The 21,814-nt window shown below is 36.0% G+C and overlaps 1 protein-coding gene across 4 annotated transcripts in view; it reads left to right on the plus strand.

Moving 5' to 3' along the window:
- CTNNA3 (catenin alpha 3) overlaps nucleotides 1-21,814 on the plus strand; it is a 1,663,516-nt gene that overhangs the window by 1,379,081 nt on the left and 262,621 nt on the right. The window lies entirely within an intron of this gene.

Below are 21,814 nucleotides of genomic sequence, written 5' to 3' on the forward strand. Positions count from 1 at the left end.
TTTATTTTAATTTTTATTTATGATAGTCACAGAGAGAGAGAGAGGCAGAGACACAGGCAGAAGCAGGCTCCATGCACCGGGAGCCCGACGTGGGATTCGATCCCGGGTCTCCAGGATCGCACCCTGGGCCAAAGGCAGGCGCCAAACCACTGCGCCACCCAGGGATCCCTCATAGAAGCTTTTTAAAAAATGGAAAGGATTAAAATGTTCATGTGATTGGTTAAGCAAACTGTGATTTACCCATATAATGGAATACTACTCACCAATGAAAATGAGTAAAATACTGCTTATTTGAACCAACTTGAATGAACCAACTTGAATGAACCTCAGGACATTTTTTTGAGTGAAAAAAAAGTCAATCTTAAGAACTTACATACTGTATGATTCCACTTAAACAGAATTCTTGAAAGAAAAATATAGAATGGAGAGCAGGTTAATGGTTGCCAAGATTTAGAATTAGTTAAGGAGACAATGGGTGTAACTCTAAAAGACTAGTCTGAAGGAAATCTTTCTGGCACGGAATACCTTGGTTTTGGTGGTGGTTACATGAATCTACACATGAAATAAAATGACATGAAAGTACATACACACTTTGTACCAATGGCAGTTCCCTGGTATTGATATTATAGTGTAATGTAACCATTGAGGGGTAAACGGTAAAGGGTGCATGGCACTGCTCTGTACTATCTTGCAACTTCCTTTAAATATATAATTATTTCAAAATAAAAGGTTAAAAAATAATGCATGGCTCTTCAAATTAGATAGTGTTCAAATACCAGCTCTGTTGCCTATTAACTGTGGATAAATTGCTTAACCATTTCTTTTATTAGTTTAGAAAATCCCAGTTAATTTGTTTGGATAATTTGTGGTGACTAAAATTTTACCTGAAGACTAGAAAGAAATCACCTGAAAGTGAAAGCACACGAGGTTTAAGATTTTACCTTTTCCTGCTTCCTACTTTTGAAATCTGTACAAAAAAGGGGCGAAGAGATAGTGGAGGAGGGGCAGAAGGGGAGAGTGAAGTCTTTCCAGAATTTAATTGTCAATGGGTAATTTATAGCTTGTGCTATTCTTACCGGGGGGTGACATTCTTTTTGTTTGTTTCAAATTTTATTTAAGTTCTAGTTAGTTAACATAGTGTAATATTGGTTTCAGGAGTAGCATTTAGTGATTCACCATTTATATACACCGCTCAGGACTCATCACAAGGGCCCTCCATAATCAGGGAGCGTCATTCTTGAAAGTTGATTTTCCTTCTTGGGTGTATCCATGACAAAAGCCTTTGATACTTAACCATTGGTCTCAGCTCTTATATTATTCTTATTTCAATGGTCTTATTTAGTAATATTAGTAATTTCATTGTGTTTTATCTCAAACATTAAATTACATTTTTTAAAGGTTTTATTTATTTATTAATGAGACACATGCACACACAGAGAGAGAGAGAGAGAGAGAGAGAGAGAGGCAGAGACATAGGCAGAGGGAGAAGCAGGCTCCATGCAGGAGCCCAATGTGGGACTTGATCCTGCTGGGATCATGCCCTGAGCCCAAGCCAGATGCTCAACTGCTGAGCCACCCAGATGTCCCTCAGATTTCTTTTTCTTAAACAACAACAACTAATCAAGTTATTAAGAAGGTTGACTTAAGCATCAGCAGTGGTGACTTCAGCCTCCACTCCTGGCTCAATACTGATGGAAGTAAGCTGCTTACCAATCTCAGAAGGACTGTGCACATACATCAATGAGTCGCTTGTGGATCCTCACCTGAAAATGATCCCAAGTCTTAGAACCTCCACTGGGAGGACTTTTTCTTGTAGTGATTCTCAGAGTCTTGGTGGGCATCTGGATGGACCTTGCACTTTGAGATTCTTTCCCTTTGTCCTCTAATCAAGTCAGGGCACACCTTCTGTAAAGATTTGACGTTGTTGCAGATGAGAGTAATTCTAATTCGGTGAATCGCCACTTCTGGTTCCATGGGTGTCCTTCACTTATCTTTAAAAGCTGTGGTTGTGGTGCAGCTTCCTATCCCATCTGTTTCTCTTCAAGAGTGAACAGCAGGGAGTCAGGAGCAGCAGCAGGAGCCTCTGGGCATATGGAGCTCCACTGTAGCTAGACTTGACCTGTCTTCTTCGAAATATAGTGAACAATCTTCCTCTGCCACCGTTTTAGGGGTGTGTATACACAGTTACCATATATTGTTCTACTTATAAATTCTTATTAATGTCATTATTTCCACTTTTGCTCTTCGAATATTGATTTACAACCCTATTTCCACAGCCCCTAGAGATGGAGTCATTACATGTTTTCAAGTGTAAAAGGAGGATGATACCTAGAAGTGGGTACTTCCCTTAAGACATCTGCCCTTAAATAATCACTTGCCTCATTTGCAAAATGGGAATTATAATATCTAATTTAAAGACTTACTATGGTGATCAACTGAGATAAAGTTTGTAAGGGCAGAGCAGATCGCCTATGTTGGCTTAAACTTTGAATAAACAGTAACTCAGTATGCCAGCACCTATAATTTCTTCTGCTACTGTTTCCCTTCAGATCTGTTTATAAACATTCTGTTTTTTTGCACTGGCTCATGATGGCAGCCCTCCAGTGTCTGAAGTTGTGCTACATTTTCTGGGTACTTTCACCTCCCGTAGTTCCTTTCACCCCATCATTTCTTGCCCATTACCCTGTGCACATGAGACTCCACTGGATCCTGAAGCCAAATTGGAAAGAGATCCATCTTCCATTTTGTTCTTTTCAAGTGTTGAGTTATACTCCACAATAACAGAAAAGTGCCGTTTTTTTTGAAAATTCACTCATGAGTCACAAGTCTATAGGGAATCGGGGGGGGGACTACTTTAATAAAGGGAAATCATCACACAATACTGAGGATCTGCTCTACTCTCTGGCAATCAACCTGCATTTTTGGACAGATTACGCACATCATTTCTATTTCACATAGAATGAGTTCCTCTCTAGGAGGTTGTTTAGTTCCTGAAACAAATAGACTTCTTGTTCCAAAGAGACAAGGTTAATAAGTTCCATTACAAAATCAGAAGGAAGCACTATTTTCCTTCTCTTTTCTCCTCATTTTATGTTCAGAACATCCACTAATTGGACAATATGTATTCTTTTTCTCTCTTTCCTGAAACACCTAAATGATAAGTAATGCGATAGAAAATTAGAAACTATCCTAACCAGTTGTATTATAATAGACACTAAGAGAAAGGAAGCAACCCTTACTTCTTGGAACAACAAAGAGTACATTGTCTAGAACTCTCCAGGCTGCATGCCCCCACTGCCCCACTACGCCTCTTTCTCTCTGTCTCTTCGGATGTGTATATACATGTATATAGAAATGCAGCAAAAATAAATCTTATGCAACTATCCCAATTTCCTAGTGAGACACAAACAATATAATGAAGTACACTTAACTAAGATTTTATGTCTTTATTGTAATGTCAGAAATTAACATGCTATTTTCTACAATTTATATGCTAGGTAAGGATTCAACCTCCTGCTAGCGTATACACAAATATTTTATATGGGGAAGAAGCAAGCACAACTTAAGCAGGTCTGACTTCATGCTGCAGATGTCAATGGGCACCTTTTCTTTTCTTTTCTTTAGCAGGGAAGGGTGATGTTCCTCTGAAGACAGTGAAAGAAGTGGAATAGTGGCTACCTCTGTGTGTTTGGCAGGCTGCCAGCATCCCTGGCAATAGAGTCTGCTAAATCTTTTTTTCTTATCATTTTTGCTCATGTAGACTACTGAATACAATGCGTAGAAACACAATCCTTTCAAAATTACACAGCCTCCAATGCTCCTTACAATGTTTTTGGCTGCTATCAACCAAAACCCCAGTTTCCGCTGACTCCCCATTTTAAATTACTCTTAAAATAATTTCTTGAATTCCACTTTCATGAAGGAGTTCTAAGGGAGGAAAAAAGTCCTCCTAAGAAATTTGGGTAAATATATGGCTAAGGGCCAAAGCAGAAAATGTCCTTTTCAAAGCAGTAGGCTGTGCTCGCTTCGGCAGCACATATGTGTGTTTAAATAAAGTACCAAGCATTCAAAGCAGTAGGCTGCCATTTCTTACATATTAAACCCATTATTGTGAATTAGGCATTTAGTCACTTCTTTCTTCCTTAAACATGTCTTACAGCCATAGGCATTTGGAAATGCTCTGAATTTAAAAGTTTGGGAGTCTTAAATTAGTTCCTGGTCTGTGATGGGTGAGTCCAGAACTGATTTAAGAGGCCAAGGTGGGTTAATGCTACTGATGTTTGCAAGATGGTTTCAATTTTTCTTCTCATCAGTTTAGTTCATACCCAATTATAAGATAATAATGAAATTATGCTGGAAATCATCTTATATCTATTTTAAGTGCTAGTACAATATTATATAATTTCCCTGACATACATATGATACAGTTTCTTAATTTATCTTAACTAGTATGATATATGAATAAATTACGATTTGCTTTTTAAATTTTTAAATCTGCAGTGCTATATCAGATACACCAAAGTAAAGACATTTAGAATACTATACCAGGCATTTGAATGTATGAGGATTTCTTTTCTATATTCATCTGCAAATATGAGGATACTGAACATTACAATAAATATTTTTTTTGTCTATTTAAAGGTAACCTAACATTCTGTGATGTTATCAGTAAAAACTCTGTAAAAAGAAAAATATTCTTTTTTTTAATTTTTATTTATTTATTTATGATAGAGAGAGAGAGAGAGAGGCAGAGACACAGGCAGAGGGAGAAGCAGGCTCCATGCACCGGGAGCCTGACGTGGGATTCGATCCCGGGTCTCCAGGATCGCGCCCTGGGCCAAAAGCAGGCACTAAACCGCTGCACCACCAGGGATCCCAAGAAAAATATTCTTAAAGGAAAGCTATTTTAGTGAAAAATTTGCAAAGGGATTGTGATAAATGATATATTTATAGGTTGTAATGGAGCAATTTGTACAACATAGGCAAAAAAGACATCTCTTGTCATTCTTGTTTTGGTGCTGTTTTCCTGAGAGAAAGCTAAACTTTAATAAATACATCATGCAAATGCTAAATGGGAAATCTTCACAACAGTGCAGGATTGAAAGCTGTAGCCCTCAATTACTTGGGTTTCACTTTCCCATCGTTCCCTTTTGGTGTAGACAAGGTCCTCACAGCACAACTCTCTCTCCCCGTCAATAATCTCTTGGCAGACACTGCCCATGTCTGCTGTCCCCATACCTGGAGCCCTGTAGAGCTTTGGTGTGGTGAAGGTTGAAGTGTTACATTATTCATTTTTACTATTTTGCTTTTTATTTTCTCTGTGCGGTCTAGCTCCCCCTTTGGAACTTAGCATCCGTTATATCCTTATGCCTTGGCCAAGACTTCAATTTTTTAATTCCTCAAACTGCTGTCTTTTTCTGTGTCGATGGCATTACTGTTGCTGCTGTGCTGCTGCTTGGAAGCATTCTGGGAAGGAAGCCAGCTCCACATTTACATTGGTTATAAATCAGGCAATTCATTAATGATACAGAATGACCAAAAGTTCCCAAACCTGTGAATTACCACTTAGCCCTGTAGATGCCTCCAGAGAGCTCTCTGTTTAGGGGAAATGTTCTTTCTACAATGTAAAATCTGAGAACATTTCAGTGTGGGTAACCCAGCGAAGAACATGGCATCCTGAATTATATAAGGTGGCTTGGGTCCTAGAGAGATGTTATAATTCTATCATTTTCTGTGAGATCATGTTTTCAACATATTTTACAAATCAACTGTATGTGAATTGCTTTGTGAACCTTATACAGTTATGTTGGGTTTTTCTTTGTTGTTGTTGTTGCTGTTTACCCATCTGCTTAGCATAGTTTTATATATATGCAGGATACATTGATATCTTACCTGCATTATAAAAACCTCTTTTATGTTGTTGTAGTTAGTGCAGTTTTATTTATTTTTTATTTTTTATTTTTATTTTTTTTAGTTAGTGCAGTTTTAAATGACACATCATGTAAATGTAAATCTCTGTGAAAATAAGTGCACCTAAATGTATACATTTATTTAAGATAAAGGTATAAGTACTGGCTCCCTGAATGTAACCTTAAAATCACTGTAACCATCGATTAAAAGAAATAATTCATATCCACTCAGTAGGTTTTCTCTGGAATTGTGAAGTAGCCCATCCTCTAAAGAAACTCTTTTTTATTCCTAAGCCTAATAGATCATGTAATAACTGGAGGGTTTGTTCTTATCAGGATAAAAAAAATCTACTCCTTAATTTTTATTTATTTTTAAAAAGGTTTCATTTATTTATTTGAGAGAGAGAAAGAGAGAGAGTGAGGGAGAGAGCATGAGCATGGGGTGCAGCAGAGGGAGAGGGAGAAGCAGACTCCTGGCTGAGCAGGGAGCCTGATGCAGGGGTCCATCCAAGACCCTTGGATCATGACCTGAGCCAAAGGCAGACACTTTACTGGCTGAGCCATCCTGGCACTCCTCTTCTCCTTTATTTTTAATGCAAGAACCTTTGACGCAATTTTTCTCCTTTAACAGCTATATGTTGAAATCATACTTCCTAGCATACCTAACCATTTTCTACCCATATATGACACAGTTTTTTTTTTTAGTGCCTAAAGATTTTTTCCCATATTTATTCTTATTTTACTCCAGCTGGTTTGTACAATGCCATTACTTTAAACGGCCAATTAAAATTTAATTTAACACACCTTAGGTGTTACATGCTAGATGAATTTTCTTACAAATCTATATCAAGTAATATATTTGACTGTGTTTTCAAGAAATGAGATCCAGAAAAGAGCGCTAAGTTAAAGAAAAGCATTTTTAACTACTACATATTTATGTTTTACTTCTTCTCTCTCTCCTCATCTCTCCCTTTTGTCTCTCTTAGTCTCATATAAAAGTTGCTTAGAGAACCTACTGAAATGTTTGTTAAATTATATAGAAAATGTCATAGATATTTGCCACTACATGCACATATTTCAACCACGCATAAGAAACACATGCTAAAATTTTCCTGAGTCCACATGGTTTACTATCCTATAGCTCCAAATTGGAAGCAGAACATAACATATTACTACAAAATATGGAGATATTGAATATGCGCTTATCTCTGACTCTTGTATTTCCTCATGCCTTTTAAAACACATTGCCTTCTAAGAGACCAACAATCTCTGCATCTTCTACCTCCTATCCATCCACTTCTCCACACTGACCTTTTTTTATCGTTTCTCAAACATGCCAAGTATGATCCTACCTCAGGTCTTTGGAAATGCCTGTTCTCTTTGCATGGAATCTTTTTACCCCAGACATATGCATGCATCTCCGCCCCCCATCTCCCTCACCTCTTTTCCAAGTGTTCCTTATCGGTGAGATGTACCTAATCTCCCTACTTAAAATTGTAACTGCCACCTGTTTTGTGCACTCCTCCTTTTTACTCTGTTATAATTTATAGAATTTATTGCCTTATAGAATACCATACATTTACTCCTTCATGACATTTTTTGTCTTTCCTTCTCCCACTTACATATGCCCAAATCTTAGAACAGTGCCTGGGATAAAGTAAGGTCTTATTTATTGAATCAATAAATATGTATGGCATAGCAGAAATTATGTTATTACTTTAACTGCAATAGTATCTTTTTTTGTTGACATGTACAGAGATTCTAAACTGCAGTTTGAATACTGCCACCTCTTAAGGACATGAAGATGGGGTTGGAGAACTTTCAAAAATATACATTTGCATAAAAACATACCAGCTTTACACTGAATATTCTCAGGGTGGCTTTGGTGAGGTCCCTGGTGGATTGAAATGCAGGGGACTAAAGCCACCTCATCTTGTATTCCTTGGGCATTGATACCTCTGCTGCCTAGGAGAGGAGAATCCTCATGTTATTAAAAATAATGGTGCTTATGTGGGAATGTGGAGTATGTGAAGTCCACGTGAGAGAAGGAGTGGTATTTCATCATGCAGTTGAACAAAACAGTACACGTGGAAAATATAAAGCCATAAAGAAGTTGCTTTTCAAGGTAAACTGTCTCTACTTTTTAGTGATTTATAGTGTTTTTATATACATCTCTCCATTTTAAATTCCTTTAAGTACAATTTTCCCGATTGATTTGATTAAACACCTTTTGTTTTCTTAAGCCATTTCGGGGGAGGTTTGGTTTTTGTGTATTTGCTAAGGATGATATAAAAGCAGAATGATTATATATCCAAGCAATTTAGAAACTGCACAGTATTCTACAAATGCTATTTATTTTAATGATTATTATTTAGTAGAAATTAAATTTTGATTTAGTTAAGCTTTACTATGTTGTTCTAGGATATTTATTATCAGTCTAGGAATGCTCATAAAGTTCAATATCATTTGTGGTTGTATTTTGTCTTTATAATCTATTTCCTGTGAATATATAAAGGGAAAGGCATTGACAAGTTTAAAATTCTTTTCATTTTTCTTTCCTGTGTTTGAATAGCTACAGAATTACTAAATCCTATACAATTTCCCTCTCCATCTATCTACCTAGTTCTTACTCCAGAAATGAGAAACCAAAATCATTAGCTGCTTTTCACCTTTGCCTGAGCCTCACTATTGCCTGGGAATCTTGAAAGTATAAGTAGGATGGAAAATTGAGCCCTGATAAAAATAATTTTTGATATTCTTTCTCTACATTTTCTCATTAAACATACAGAGAGGAGGTTCACTGATGCTGACAGAGTAGCTGATTGTGCCTGGAAGAAGTATTGTGGTGGCAAGTACAAATTAGATCATCTTGGACTAGCTTGTGTTTTGCTGTTTCAGCAGCTACGAATGACTCTAGCAAAATAATATTTTATTAATGTGAACAAATACATCAGGTAGAAAACTACTTTAAAAATAGTGATTTGGGCATTGTAACACCATTTCAATCGAAATGAGCACACTAGTTTGATAAGAGCTAGATGATCATCACCAACACTTATTTATTTATTTTTTTAGTTTGAACTCAAGTATTTAAAAAGTAATAAAGATACCTAGAGCTAAATAAATTAGTATATTTAGTAAACATTTTGCCTACTCCATTTTTTACCTCTTGCCATGGTTAGTTTCATGATGTAAAAGGCAATACTTTTAAAAATTGCTTTTTGACAAAATAGATAAATTGATGGTGTGTCTAAAAGATGGGCTCATTTTGAAGGTAAGAATAACATGAGAGGGATCCCTGGGTGGCGCAGCAGTTTGGCGCCTGCCTTTGGCCCAGGGCGCGATCCTGGGGACCCAGGATCGAATCCCACGTCGGCCTCCCGGTGCATGGAGCCTGCTTCTCCCTCTGCCTGTGTCTCTGCCTCTCTCTCTCTCTCTCTGTATGACTATCGTAAATAAAAAAAAAAAAAAGGAATAACATGAGAGCAAGATATGTGGCTGAGGTATGCATAGCATTTTGAAAAAGATTCTCTAGCTTATTTCATGGCTATCCAGATGTGTCAAACATGGGGAGATCATCCATTGTTTTAAATAATAATGTTCTTCTTTGGGAAAAAGAAACACTGCTCTCTTTGGTTACATTTGATACAAAAGAAGTGTACCAACTGCATACAGGAAAACATCTCCTCAGAATGCCTAGGCACGTTTTTTTTTTTTTTTCCCATGAAATGTAATGAATAAGTTTCATAAATGTTGTAAAATCAAAGCATGGCCTTTAAGGATCAAAATATATACTTTTTAGAACAATATATATTAATAATAACATTACAAATTATATATTAGAGAAGCTTATTTTCTTCCTTGTCTAGTCTGATACTCCTTTTCCTTTACGATTACTTGTGTTTGGATATTATTTATTTTCACTCACCAAAATATACTGAGTTCTGAGAAAGTACATGACAACTGAATATACATACACATCCTTTCCTCTGCCAAGAGGCTGCCTTGAAAAAGTATTAAAGACTTCAAGACCAGGGATCCCTGGGTGGCGCAGTGGTTTGGCGCCTGCCTTTGGCCCAGGGCGCGATCCTGGAGAGCCAGGATCGAATCCCACGTCGGGCTCTCGGTGCATGGAGCCTGCTTCTCCCTCTGCCTATGTCTCTGCCTCTCTCTCTCTCTCACTGTGTGCTTATCATAAATAAATAAAATAAAAAAAAAAAGACTTCAAGACCAAAAGAAACCTAGATAACCTGAATAAAAAAAAAAATGGGCAGAGGACCTGAATAGACACTTTTCTAAAGAAGATATACGAATGGCCAAAAGACACATGAAAAAGATCCTTAACATCACTAACCAAAAGGGAAATGTAAATTAAAACTACAATGAAATATCACTATATAACTGTCAGAATGACTAAAATCAAAAAAGATGAAAAAGTAATGAGTTTTGGCCAATATGTGGAGTAAAGGGAACCCTCGTGCACCATTGCTGGGAATGTAAATTGGTGCAGTCACTATGGAAAATAGTATGGAAGTCCCTCAAAAATGAAAAATTAAATTACCATATAATTCAGTAATTCCACTGCTGGGTATTTACCCATAGAAAATGAAAATACTAATTTAAAAAGACATATGCACCCTTATGTTCACTGCAGCATTATTTATAATAGTCACAATATGTAAGCAACCCAACTATTCATTTATAGATGAATAGATAAACAGGATGTGATATATATATTATATATAATATATATAATATATATGTACATATATAAATTTTCTTACAATTATATATAAAGTAATATAATTGACTATGTATATAATATGTTTATTTTTATTTATTTATTTTTTATTTATGATAGTCGCAGAGAGAGAGAGAGAGAGAGGCAGAGACACAGGCAGAGGGAGAAGCAGGCTCCATACACCGGAAGCCCGATGTGGGATTCGATCCCGGGTCTCCAGGATCACGCCCCGGGCCAAAGGCAGGCGCCAAACCGCTGCGCCACCCAGGGATCCTTGACTATGTATATATAATGGAATATATATATAATGGAATATTACTCAGCCATAAAAAATGAAATCTTCCCATTTGCAACAAAAAGGTAGGACCTAGAGGGTATAATGCTAAGCGGAATAATACAAAGATAAGTATCATATGATTTCACTCATATGTGGAATTTAAGAAAAGAAATGAACAAATCAAGAAAAAAAAGAGAGACTTAAGTACTGACAATAAACTGGTGACTGCCAGAGGAGAGGTGGTTTAGAGATGAATGAAACAGACAGAGGAGATTAAGAGTACACTCACTTATGATGAGCACTGAGGAATGTATAGAATTGTTGAATCATTATGGCATACCTGAAACTAATATAATGCTGTGTATTAATTATACTTAAATTTTAAAAAAAAGTATTAAAGATTATAAATGTATAATTTTATTTTGTGGATTATATTTATTCAAAAATTTAAATGTAGTAAGTAGATATACATTTTAAAATGTATAAATACATTTAAAATGTAAAATACATTTTGGTTAAAACCCAAGCTGTGCATATGGGCATACCTTAGTCTGATTCTATCCTTTATTACTTGTATGACAGAGGTGATGTTGTGGTATATGCCCATGAATAGAAATACCCCACAATATAAACCCATCTTTTATTTTACAAAGGAGATAATTTTTAATTGGCCAATTTAACTATAAAATATTTCAGAGTATAGATGAAATAATCAAATATTGGAAATTAATACATACTTTAAATCTATATGTTTATGATAAAAATTACATGAAACATCTTAATTGAGAGCTATTACTTGGCCTGTGCTCTGATTTTATCAAACATATTTCTTTACATCTTGAGACCTCAGCAGCTTCATCTTTTTTGAGACTTTGAGTCATCTAAGACAATTTTCCAGAAAGCATAACTCTGAAATACTAAAAATTTTTTGAAATACTCAAATTTATGAATATATGGATAATGTTACCACTTGAAAATTTATTTCACAGATATCCCAGAGAATTAGGTCATTTGCATTCACTCATTTATTTTCTAGGCATATATACATGATCTCCAAAAGGTAATTGTTTACTTTGATATAGTGTTTTTCAAAATGTTGCTTACAATTATATCTAATAGTTAATAATTATGAGATGGCATCTCAGGGATAGTTACTAACTTGTTATATTTCTTTGCTTTAAAAAATGATATAATGGTCAGAGCTAGAATTGATTGAATATTTCTTAAGCATGTTGACCAAAATAAAACAATTTAGAGTACAACTGGTGAATTGACTAAATTTGTAAGAAATCAAATATAAGGTGATTACCTTTTTTCTGAGTAATATTTAAATAACCAAAGTTTCTTGTTATTTAAAGATTTATTTGTTTATTTATTTATTTATTTATTCATTCATTCATTTATTTGAGAGAGAAAGTGGGAACGGGGGAGGGGCCAAGGGAGAGGATTAGAAAGAATCTTAAGCTGACTCTGTGCTGATTTTGGAGCCTGATGCAGGGATTGAAATCATGACCCTGAGATCATGACCTGAGCCAAATCAAGAGTACAACACTTACCTAAGTCACCCAGGTGTCCCCCAGAGTCCCTTTTTATAGTTGAGTATATCCATTGAATTTATATCTCCATTTTTAAAAATCAAATTGGAGGATAATAATATTACTGATCTTTCTGGAATAATGAGGTTTAAATTAACAGTGTGCTTGCTTAGCTTAGTAATTTGCACATAGTACTTGACATATGGCAAATAAAGGATGACGTCTTATCTTTTTATAAAGAATCTCCAATGTTTATACTATATTTTTCTTCAATGTTAATTAATAAAAGGTCTGTTAATAGATGCATAAATAATGCATCCACACATAATGACAGGTCATGTAGATAACTTTATCATTTTGTATCTAATTACTACCGGAATCTAAATGAAATGAAAAATTAAAAATGATGATGCCATTATGCATTAACAAACATATATTTGTCATTTGAAAATTTTGTTTAAAATGTGTTGATAGGGACGCCTGGGTGGCTCAGGGGTTGAGTGTCTGCCTCCGGTTCAGGGCGTGATCCTGGGATCCAGGATCCAGTCCCTCATCGGGCTTCCTGCAGGGAGTCTGCTTCTGCCTCTGCCTGTGTCTTTGCTTCTCTCTCTCTCTGTCTCTCTGTCTATGTCTCTCATGAATAAATAAACCTTTTAAAAAATAAATAAAATGTATTTATAAGAGAGAATTGTATCTGTAACTATATGTTGTTTTTTGTTTTTTTGCCTTTCAATAGCTTTCTGACTTTATATTTATTTATTTATATGGCAGAATAATTGACATACAGTATTGTGTTAGATTCAGGTATGCACCAAAGTGATTTGATATTCATGTACATTATGAAATAGTCACCACAATAAGCCTAGTTACTATCTGACCATATAGTAATTTCTGATTTACATGTTTTTCTTTTTAAGATTTTATTTATTTACTCATGACAGATGCAGAGAGAGAGAGAGAGAGAGAGAGAGAGAGAGAGGCAGAGATACAGGCAGAGGAAGAGGCAGGCTTCGTGCAGGGAGCCTGATGTGGGACTCGATCCCGGGTCTACAGGATCACACCCTGGGCTGAAGGCAGCGCTAAACCGCTGGGCCACCCGGGCTGCCCCTGATTTACATGTTGAGTATAGATTTTTCTTTTTTTGCTTTTTACACCTTGCATACAAAAGCAACCCTTAGTTTTCACACAAGTTACATTCTAGGAATTCACTTCTAAATTAGGAATTGAGAACTTAGAGAATACATTTATAGAAGCATTGTGTTTGAAAGTGTTTAGATTTCAAAATCATCTTCATCCACATTATTATCAAAATGCTGGGTGATGTATGTGTGTGTGATGAAAATTTTCAGAATACAGTGGTATAGCAATTAAACACAATGAAGTAAGAAATATTCCACATGTTCAAACTGTGCCTGGAAGAAAATAAAATTTAATTAGTGGACAGGAGAGTGGAAAATAGAAAATTTTGTGTATGTTTTAGAGCAGGCTTCTCAGCATGTCTGTTAGATCGAGAGATTGCTGATATCATTTTTATGATAAATTTCATCTCAAAATATTTGCCACCTTTACATTAATTTTGATAGATCCTTAGTTTAATCCTATGGGTTGGTAAAAAAAAAAAAAAAGTAAAAACCACACACACACTACTTAAAATTTGATATTTTTGTGCCATTAATTATGTATATGATTCCTCATGTCAGGTGCTTCTTTGGCTTCTCCCCTGTGCCCTAGCACTTGAATAGGCATTAATTCCAGCAGGAATAAGCTATGGCCCCTACATTCACATAATTCAGACTAACAGGAGAAGACAGGTATTTAAACTGATAATACATACATGAACAGATGGGAGTACAATGGAGGAAGTGGTCACCTATGGGCCACTGAGGGTTCTGGATACTTGTAATAGGTTCCAGGAGACATTATTCAGTACTGTAATGAGATATACATCTGGAGGGGAATGCTGGGGGAGAATCTTGGAGCATATTTACACCATACCAAGAATTTGGAAAGTTTACTTTATAGGCAACACAAAACTAGCAAAAGGATTTGAACAGGAAAGAACTCATAGTTATGGGGCACCTGGGCGGCTCAGTGGTTGAGCGTCTGCCTTCGCGTCAGGGTGTGACCCAGGAGTACCGGGATCGAGTACACATCGGGCTCCTTGCATGGAACTTCTCCTCCCTCTGCCTATGTTTCTGCCTCTCTTTCTCTATATCTCTCATGAATAAATAAATAAAATATTTTTTTAAAAGAACTCATATTTATGAGAACTTTAATCCTTTGACCTTTAAAATAAAGGAGATAGAGTAGATATTTTCTATCCCTGCTTGTTCTAAAATCTTGTGATTTATCAGTGGATCATTATTTAGTCTAACAAAGAGGAAGGAGAAAAGAGAAAGAGAGTCTGAATGAGAAATTTAGATATATTGATTACCTATGATCAGCTACGACATAGTATTTTCAACCAAGGAAAACTTGACTGTGATTTAAAGTAGCCAAGAAGTGGAGAGATAGAACAATGTGAGTGGTTCATTTCCATTCCTTTATTTAAAATAATTATTTTACAAGATCCTATTCTTTATGAAAGACTTCTTACCTTTCAGTACATGATGATGATTTTTGCTTTTTACTAATGCTTGGTAGTTTTATTAGGAAGCAAGAATGGAAGTGGGATCAAAGATCAGCAGCCCTGGGAAGACTGGATAGGTGATGGTGGCAGAAGAGGGAAAGAACCTTCGGAAGACAGGCTGTGAGGGAAGACAGTAGTGATAGAGGGATGCTGAAACTTAGTCTGGGTAGTGAGTAAAGTGTAGTCAGGAGTAAGCTAGAGAAGCAAATGACAAAAGAAATAGTGATGTAGAAAGTTTGATGTGGATGACATGGAAGTTTAATAGTTTAGTGAGAATGGGATTGTTATCACCTAAAAAGGTTCTAACTTTTGAAGATAAATACCAGGCGATAAGTTCTATGTTAGAAATCAGTCATTATAGTACATGAGCTCAAGGAACTGAGTGTCAAAGTGTCATATGAGTTAGCAACACTGGTTTCAAAGGTGTCAGTAACAATGGATAATAGGAAAAATTCTAATCTAAATGCTGGAGTCATGAGGAAGATAGGGTGATGTGGAGTTTTTAATCATTATAGGTAGAATGTTTTCTACAAACTGCAACCTAAAGCAATTTTGCCTTACAGCAAAATACTGCCTAAACCTCGGCTATTAAGTTAGATTTTATATGCTGAGTAATGTTTAATACAACAAGATTTCAGGAAAATACTATAAGCACAGGGATGTGATTTGTATGCATATTTCAGAAATAGGAGGATTGAACAGAAATATAAAAGGACTGCCCATGGTCATAAATTAGAAATTACATGAAGAAAATTTTATTGGACACATTTGCAATGCAATTCTGAAGAGAAGTCCAGTGATTGTGATATTCTCATCCATATTTTATACTGAACTTCATCATAGAGCTTAAATCATCATTTCAAAACTAGCTAGTATTTATTCAAACTGCTTCAGTGCATTTAATAACTCCATTCCTATCTGAAACCTCATATAACCCTTGTAAGAACTGGTGGTCAGGTAATCACTCCAGGTTATTTTACTTTCGTTCATGCTTCAGAAGCTGTTCACTTCATTCCATTGACCTTGGTTACAGATCCCGTTGCTTCGGACTGTACTCTTGCCTTTCTGCTATCTCTACTGGTTTGATGTAAAACATTGTCCCACCGATTCTGAAGCCTGCCTCTATAACATCTTTTCTTCTCCCTTGAAATCACCCTTGCTCTATTGGATAGTCAGTTCTGGTCTGACTCTCTGAAACAAGATGAGTGCACACTTGTGTGTGTGTGTGTGTGTGTGTGTGTGTTTGTAGGGGTATATACATGTGTTTCTGAGTGGATCTTCATCATCAAAATTTTGTGGAAAGAAATTTTTAAAAATTATTTTGATAAGAACACCTAACATGTGATCTACCTTTGTAACAATTTTAAATCTACAGTAGAGGATAGCTAACTATAAACACTGTGTTTTATAGCAGATCTCCAGAAATTAACCATTCTAAATAACTTAAAGTAGGAAAAATTAATCATATATATTCTTAAGTGATGATGAGTGTAGATAGTTTGAATGATCCATTGAGTAACAACTCCACATTTTCTCCCTCACCTCGGCCCTTGGCAACCACCATTCTACTTTCTGCTTCTAGGAGTTTCTCTATTTTAGATATGTCATATAGTCAAATAATGTAGTATTTGTTTTTCTGTGACTGTCCTCCAGGTTCATCCATGTTGTCACATATAGCAAGGTTTCCTTTTTTTTAAGGCAGATGATATTACATGATATATTGTATGCCACATTTTCTTTATCCATTCATCCCTTGATAAACATTTAGATTGTTTTCATATCTTGGCTCTTGTGAATAGTGTTGCAATGAACATGGGAGTGGAGATATTCCTTTGATAACCCAATTTCAATTCTTTTTGATATGTACTCAGAAGTGGGATGGCTGAATTATATGGTAGAAAGGAGTTTAAAGAAAGTTGATTATTTTTTTCTGAGTCCCACTTCTTGTTTGTGTTGAGTCCATGAGTTTTTAGTTAAAAAGTAAACCAATTTGGGTTGCCTGGGTGGCTCAGTGGATTAATCTTCTGACCCTAGGTTTCAGCTCCAGTCATGATCTCAGGATCATGAGAAATTAAGCCCGTCACGGGGCTCTGTGCTCAGTAGGGAGTCTGCTTGAAATTATCTTCCTCTCCTTCTGCCCCTCCTCCACTCTCACACACTATCTGTCTCAAAAGAATAAATGAATGAATGAATGAATGAATGAACTGTTGTGAGATAATGTGTGATGATATTTCATCTTGAAATGTAAGCAGGAAACAGTATATTGCGCCAAATATTTTTGAATCATTAAAATGTTTAAGTATGGACATCATTTTATAAAATAGAATTCTCTTTATGTGGTTAAAAAAAACAAACAATAGAGTCAGCTACCAGAAGAGAAATATATTCATTTGGGTAGTTGGCATTTCATGGTTATTCGGTTAAAAACAATTTAATATGTTACATTTTGATGTTTTTAATATAGTCTTTGAAATTTTTTATATAAAACTGGTGCTTCTTCCACTAGCTTTCTGCTAAATGATTTGATAAGAGTAGCTAGCATCACCTTTCAACTCAGATTTCTCAGAGGAGAGAAGCCAAGGATATCGTGCCAACTTTGAAAATCAGGCCAGAAAAGAAAGTAGAGAGTCAAGTTAGTAGCAAGGAACATTATTCACATGATGTAAATAGCCCCTTTCTTTTCTAGTTAAAAAAGAAAATTTTGTGTTGGGCAGGATAAAAAGAAGATTTGATCTTCCAGTGTAGGCTACTAACACTCATAGAGGAGTTGAAAAAATAGTATCATATTAATTATTTAGAAGCCCAATGGAATGAAAACACATTTCTTCAAAATCCTCAAAAGGAAGAAAAAGACCTCGCAATATTTGTTCTCACTAAAATACTGAAGACAATAGGCAAGGGATTGAAGACTTTATACAATGTTTAGAACATATATATTTTCTTTTCTTTTTTTAAGATTTTATTTACTTATTCATGAGAGACACACACACACACGGAGGTGGAGACACAGGCAGAGGGAGAAGCAGGCTACACACAGAGCGCCCGATATGGGACTCGGTCCCAGAACTCCAGGATCACACCCCGACCTGAAGGCACGTGCCAAACCGCTGAGCCACCCAGAGATCCCAGAATGTATATATTTTCTATGTATGTATATATGCTATAGGTTTCTAAGTTGGTAATTTTCCTTAGTTTAAGAAGGTTTCCTTTTATTTCACATTTACTGAGGCATTTTATTATAAGTATTGAATTTTATTGACTATTACTGAGAAGATAGATTTTTTTCTTTAATATGTGAATATGATAATTTTTGATAGATTATCTGATGTCAAACAATCCCACATTCCTACGAGTATTATTATTTACACTCTGGCAAATTCAATTTGCTATAGTGTTTTATTTAATAGTTTTGCTGTGTATAATATTCATCTGTGATTTATTTCCTTGTTCTCTTCTTGTCTGGTTTTGCTACCCAAGTTATACTGACTCACCAAATAAGTCAGGAAGTCATCCCTCTTATAATCTTCCATGAGAGAATTTTCCTGAAATAGGAATTCTCCTGCTTCTAATTAGAGGTGGTAGGTTATACATAGATTATATTCTGCTTTTTCTCCAGATCTCACTGAGAATGCTATTATATATATATATATATATATATATATATAATCACATATGCTAACACATATGTAAAATATATATGTGTTAGCATTCTCATAAAATACATAATATTATATATATAATATAAATAATCACAACAGAACTGAAATTTGGGAAAATAAATAGTCTGAGATGAGAAACGATAATAAAATTTTAGAATATTGAAAAATGATTGAGCAGTCCCTGACCAAGTAGAGACAATATAACTAAAATTGAATTATCCTTAAAGAGGGGACTCCTGGATGGTTTAGTGGTTGAGCATCTGCCTTTGGCTCAGGGCGTGATCCCAGGTCTGGGGATCAAGTCCCCCTTTGGGTTCCCTGAGAGGAGCCTGCTGCTTTCTCCCTTTGTCTGTGTCTCTGCCTCTCTCTTGTGTCTCTCCTGAATAAATAAAGCCTTAAAAAAAAAGAATTATCCTTAAAGAGGAGAACAAACAAGAAGCTAGTAAAATTTGTTTCCCCAATCTTAGAAAGGCTTAGGAATTAGACATAGAATTAGTGTGGCTCTAAGGGATTTGAAAGATGGAGTCTTTTTCTCAAGCCTATTTTTAACCTCCTATCAAAAATCAAAAACAAAAACAAAACAAAATCAATCTTTTAATGATATTTTTTTATTCCCATTTACCTCCATAGAGCTTTTCCTCCTGTATAGTTCCCTCATATGTTTTTCTCTAGGCATCTCTGAACTGAACTTTTATCCTCTCAAGGTGATGATGAACATAGTTTTTTTTAAACCTCAAGTCACAAGGTTTATAAGAAGTTGGTATTTGTATTCACATAAAAAACACCCCAGAAAACTGCAGGTCATTACTAGGCTTTTATTTGCTCCATAATTCTTAGATATTAAAATGTCACTAAAAATTCTTTGTGAAAGATTTCAAGAATTTCTCCTTAAACCATACCTCTTGGCTATCACTGGGCTTCTAGACATGAGGAAGAATAGAAATCTTATGTCTTGTGTAAGTTTTGATTTAAATTACAAATTAATGCAGCTTTTGTACACGGACCAACATCCTTGCATGGTAGCAGTTTTCTTAGAGTTGGGTAGCAGCATGCTGTCTTGAGTTCTCCCCAGTTTCTACCATTCCTTTCTATATTTCCATCACTGGGGATGAGTGTCAGTTATAACGTGCTCTGCCTAATATAGCAGATCCAATTCATGAGCCTGCTCTGATTCACTCAACTTCATTTGTCCACTGAGCCCTTGGTCACTAGCTCATGGAAGATTCCAGTGCTGGTACCACCATTGCAACTGAATCTGCCTCAGCTTCTAACTCTTCTTTGGGGCTTAGCTACCTCTGCAATGAGCTACAGTGGCCTCTGTTGTTTCTGCCTATCTGGTAGGAGTCACAATTGCTTTGGAGTATCCTGCTTAAACTAAACAGATAAAGAGTCTCTGGCTCTTTCTACTACCTCTATGCTTATGTAAAGTGTCCTGTTGACAGGGCATGGAATGTGGTTTTCGTCCAAAGTCATCCAAGGGGCCAGATGATGCCTCCTGGAAGGAAGGAAACTAATTCCTGTCATTAATGCAAATGTGAATCAATGAAGCGTAGATCTCAAGGAGTTAGCAAATATATCTTTCTTTCCTTTCTCTAAGGTATAGAGACATGGAGGTTCTGTATGGCTGTCTGGAAATGTTGTCTTTGGAGAAGCAACCAACTGAATCTTTTCGGGAAGCCATAGCCAGTTTGGTAAAATACCACCTTGACTTTGCCTGGCATCTCTTTTAATTTTAAGCTCTTCTTCCCCTCTGAGCTTCCTGGTTTGGGATTGCAGTCTCAATATGTAAGCTTTGCTTCACATCCTTGGGAATGTGTTTTCTTGGGAATCTGGACTTGGACACTTACTTCACTCACTGATGTTATCTAGTTGGCCTGTATAAGCTTTTTTTTTTTTTTTAATTTTTATTTATTTATGATAGTCACAGAGAGAGAAAGAGAGAGAGGCAGAGACATAGGCAGAGGGAGAAGCAGGCTCCATGCACCGGGAGCCCGACATGGGATTCGATCCCGGGTCTCCAGGATCGCGCCCTGGGCCAAAGGCAGGCGCCAAACCGCTGCGCCACCCAGGGATCCCCTGTATAAGCTTTAAAAGTTTTAACTCCTGCTATATTTTCTTAAACTTTCATTTTTTTGGCCATCAAACAATATATTATATATATCTTCCCAATTTGGCACTTGAATATAAACCCCATTCTTTTAAAAAATACATAGAACTCGGGCAGCCCCAGTGGCTTAGCAGTTTAGTGCTGCCTTCAGCCCAGGGCATGATCCTGGAGACCCGGGATCGAGTTCCACATCAGGCTCCCTACATGGAGTCTGCTTCTCCCTCTGCCTGTGTGTCTGCCTCTCTTTCTCTCTGTGTCTCTCATGAATAAATAAATAAAATCTTAAAACTACATAGAACTCTTGTATAAATATTATATGATTTTCTTTTAATAATTTCCTCCTTTGAAGGATTTAGAATGCTTTCACTTTCACAAATATCTTTGCTAAAGATTCTCTGTGGCTGTGTGTGTGTGTGTGTGTGTGTGGAGATTGGCAATAGTTATAGATAGATATTTTTACACACTGATGGCAATGCTTTAAAAACCTTAATTTATAGTTCATTACTGTGGCCATAGCTAACATGTGTTCACCCAGCAGGATTTTGCTTTTTTCAGAATCTGTTAACATTCTGTATATATGTTCATCTCACTATAAAAATAGATCTTTTGCCTAAGGCAGCACAAGCAATAAAAATTAGAGGAGATATTGATAATGTTCCATTAATTTCACTCTGCCTTAGCATAGTGACTTACTCCAGTTGACAGTTTTCTGTAGCAAAGTAGGAAAGATTTAAATAAAGTGCATTCAAAGACTTGCCCAAGTTTGCTCTCCCATGTGGAAATTCTTGGACCATCTGGTTTGCTTCTGCTGCAGCACCTGGTATATTACTGGCATTGAATAAATGTACTCTATTGATAAGAGAGACAAAATTTTACACATACCTTCCAAAATGATTTGATCATGACATTACAAATAAATTCACCTGCAATAATTTTCTTAATAATGTTATTTACATC

Source organism: Nyctereutes procyonoides, unplaced genomic scaffold (assembly GCF_905146905.1).
Source record: "Nyctereutes procyonoides isolate TBG_1078 unplaced genomic scaffold, NYPRO_anot_genome, whole genome shotgun sequence".
Taxonomy (NCBI): domain Eukaryota; kingdom Metazoa; phylum Chordata; class Mammalia; order Carnivora; family Canidae; genus Nyctereutes; species Nyctereutes procyonoides.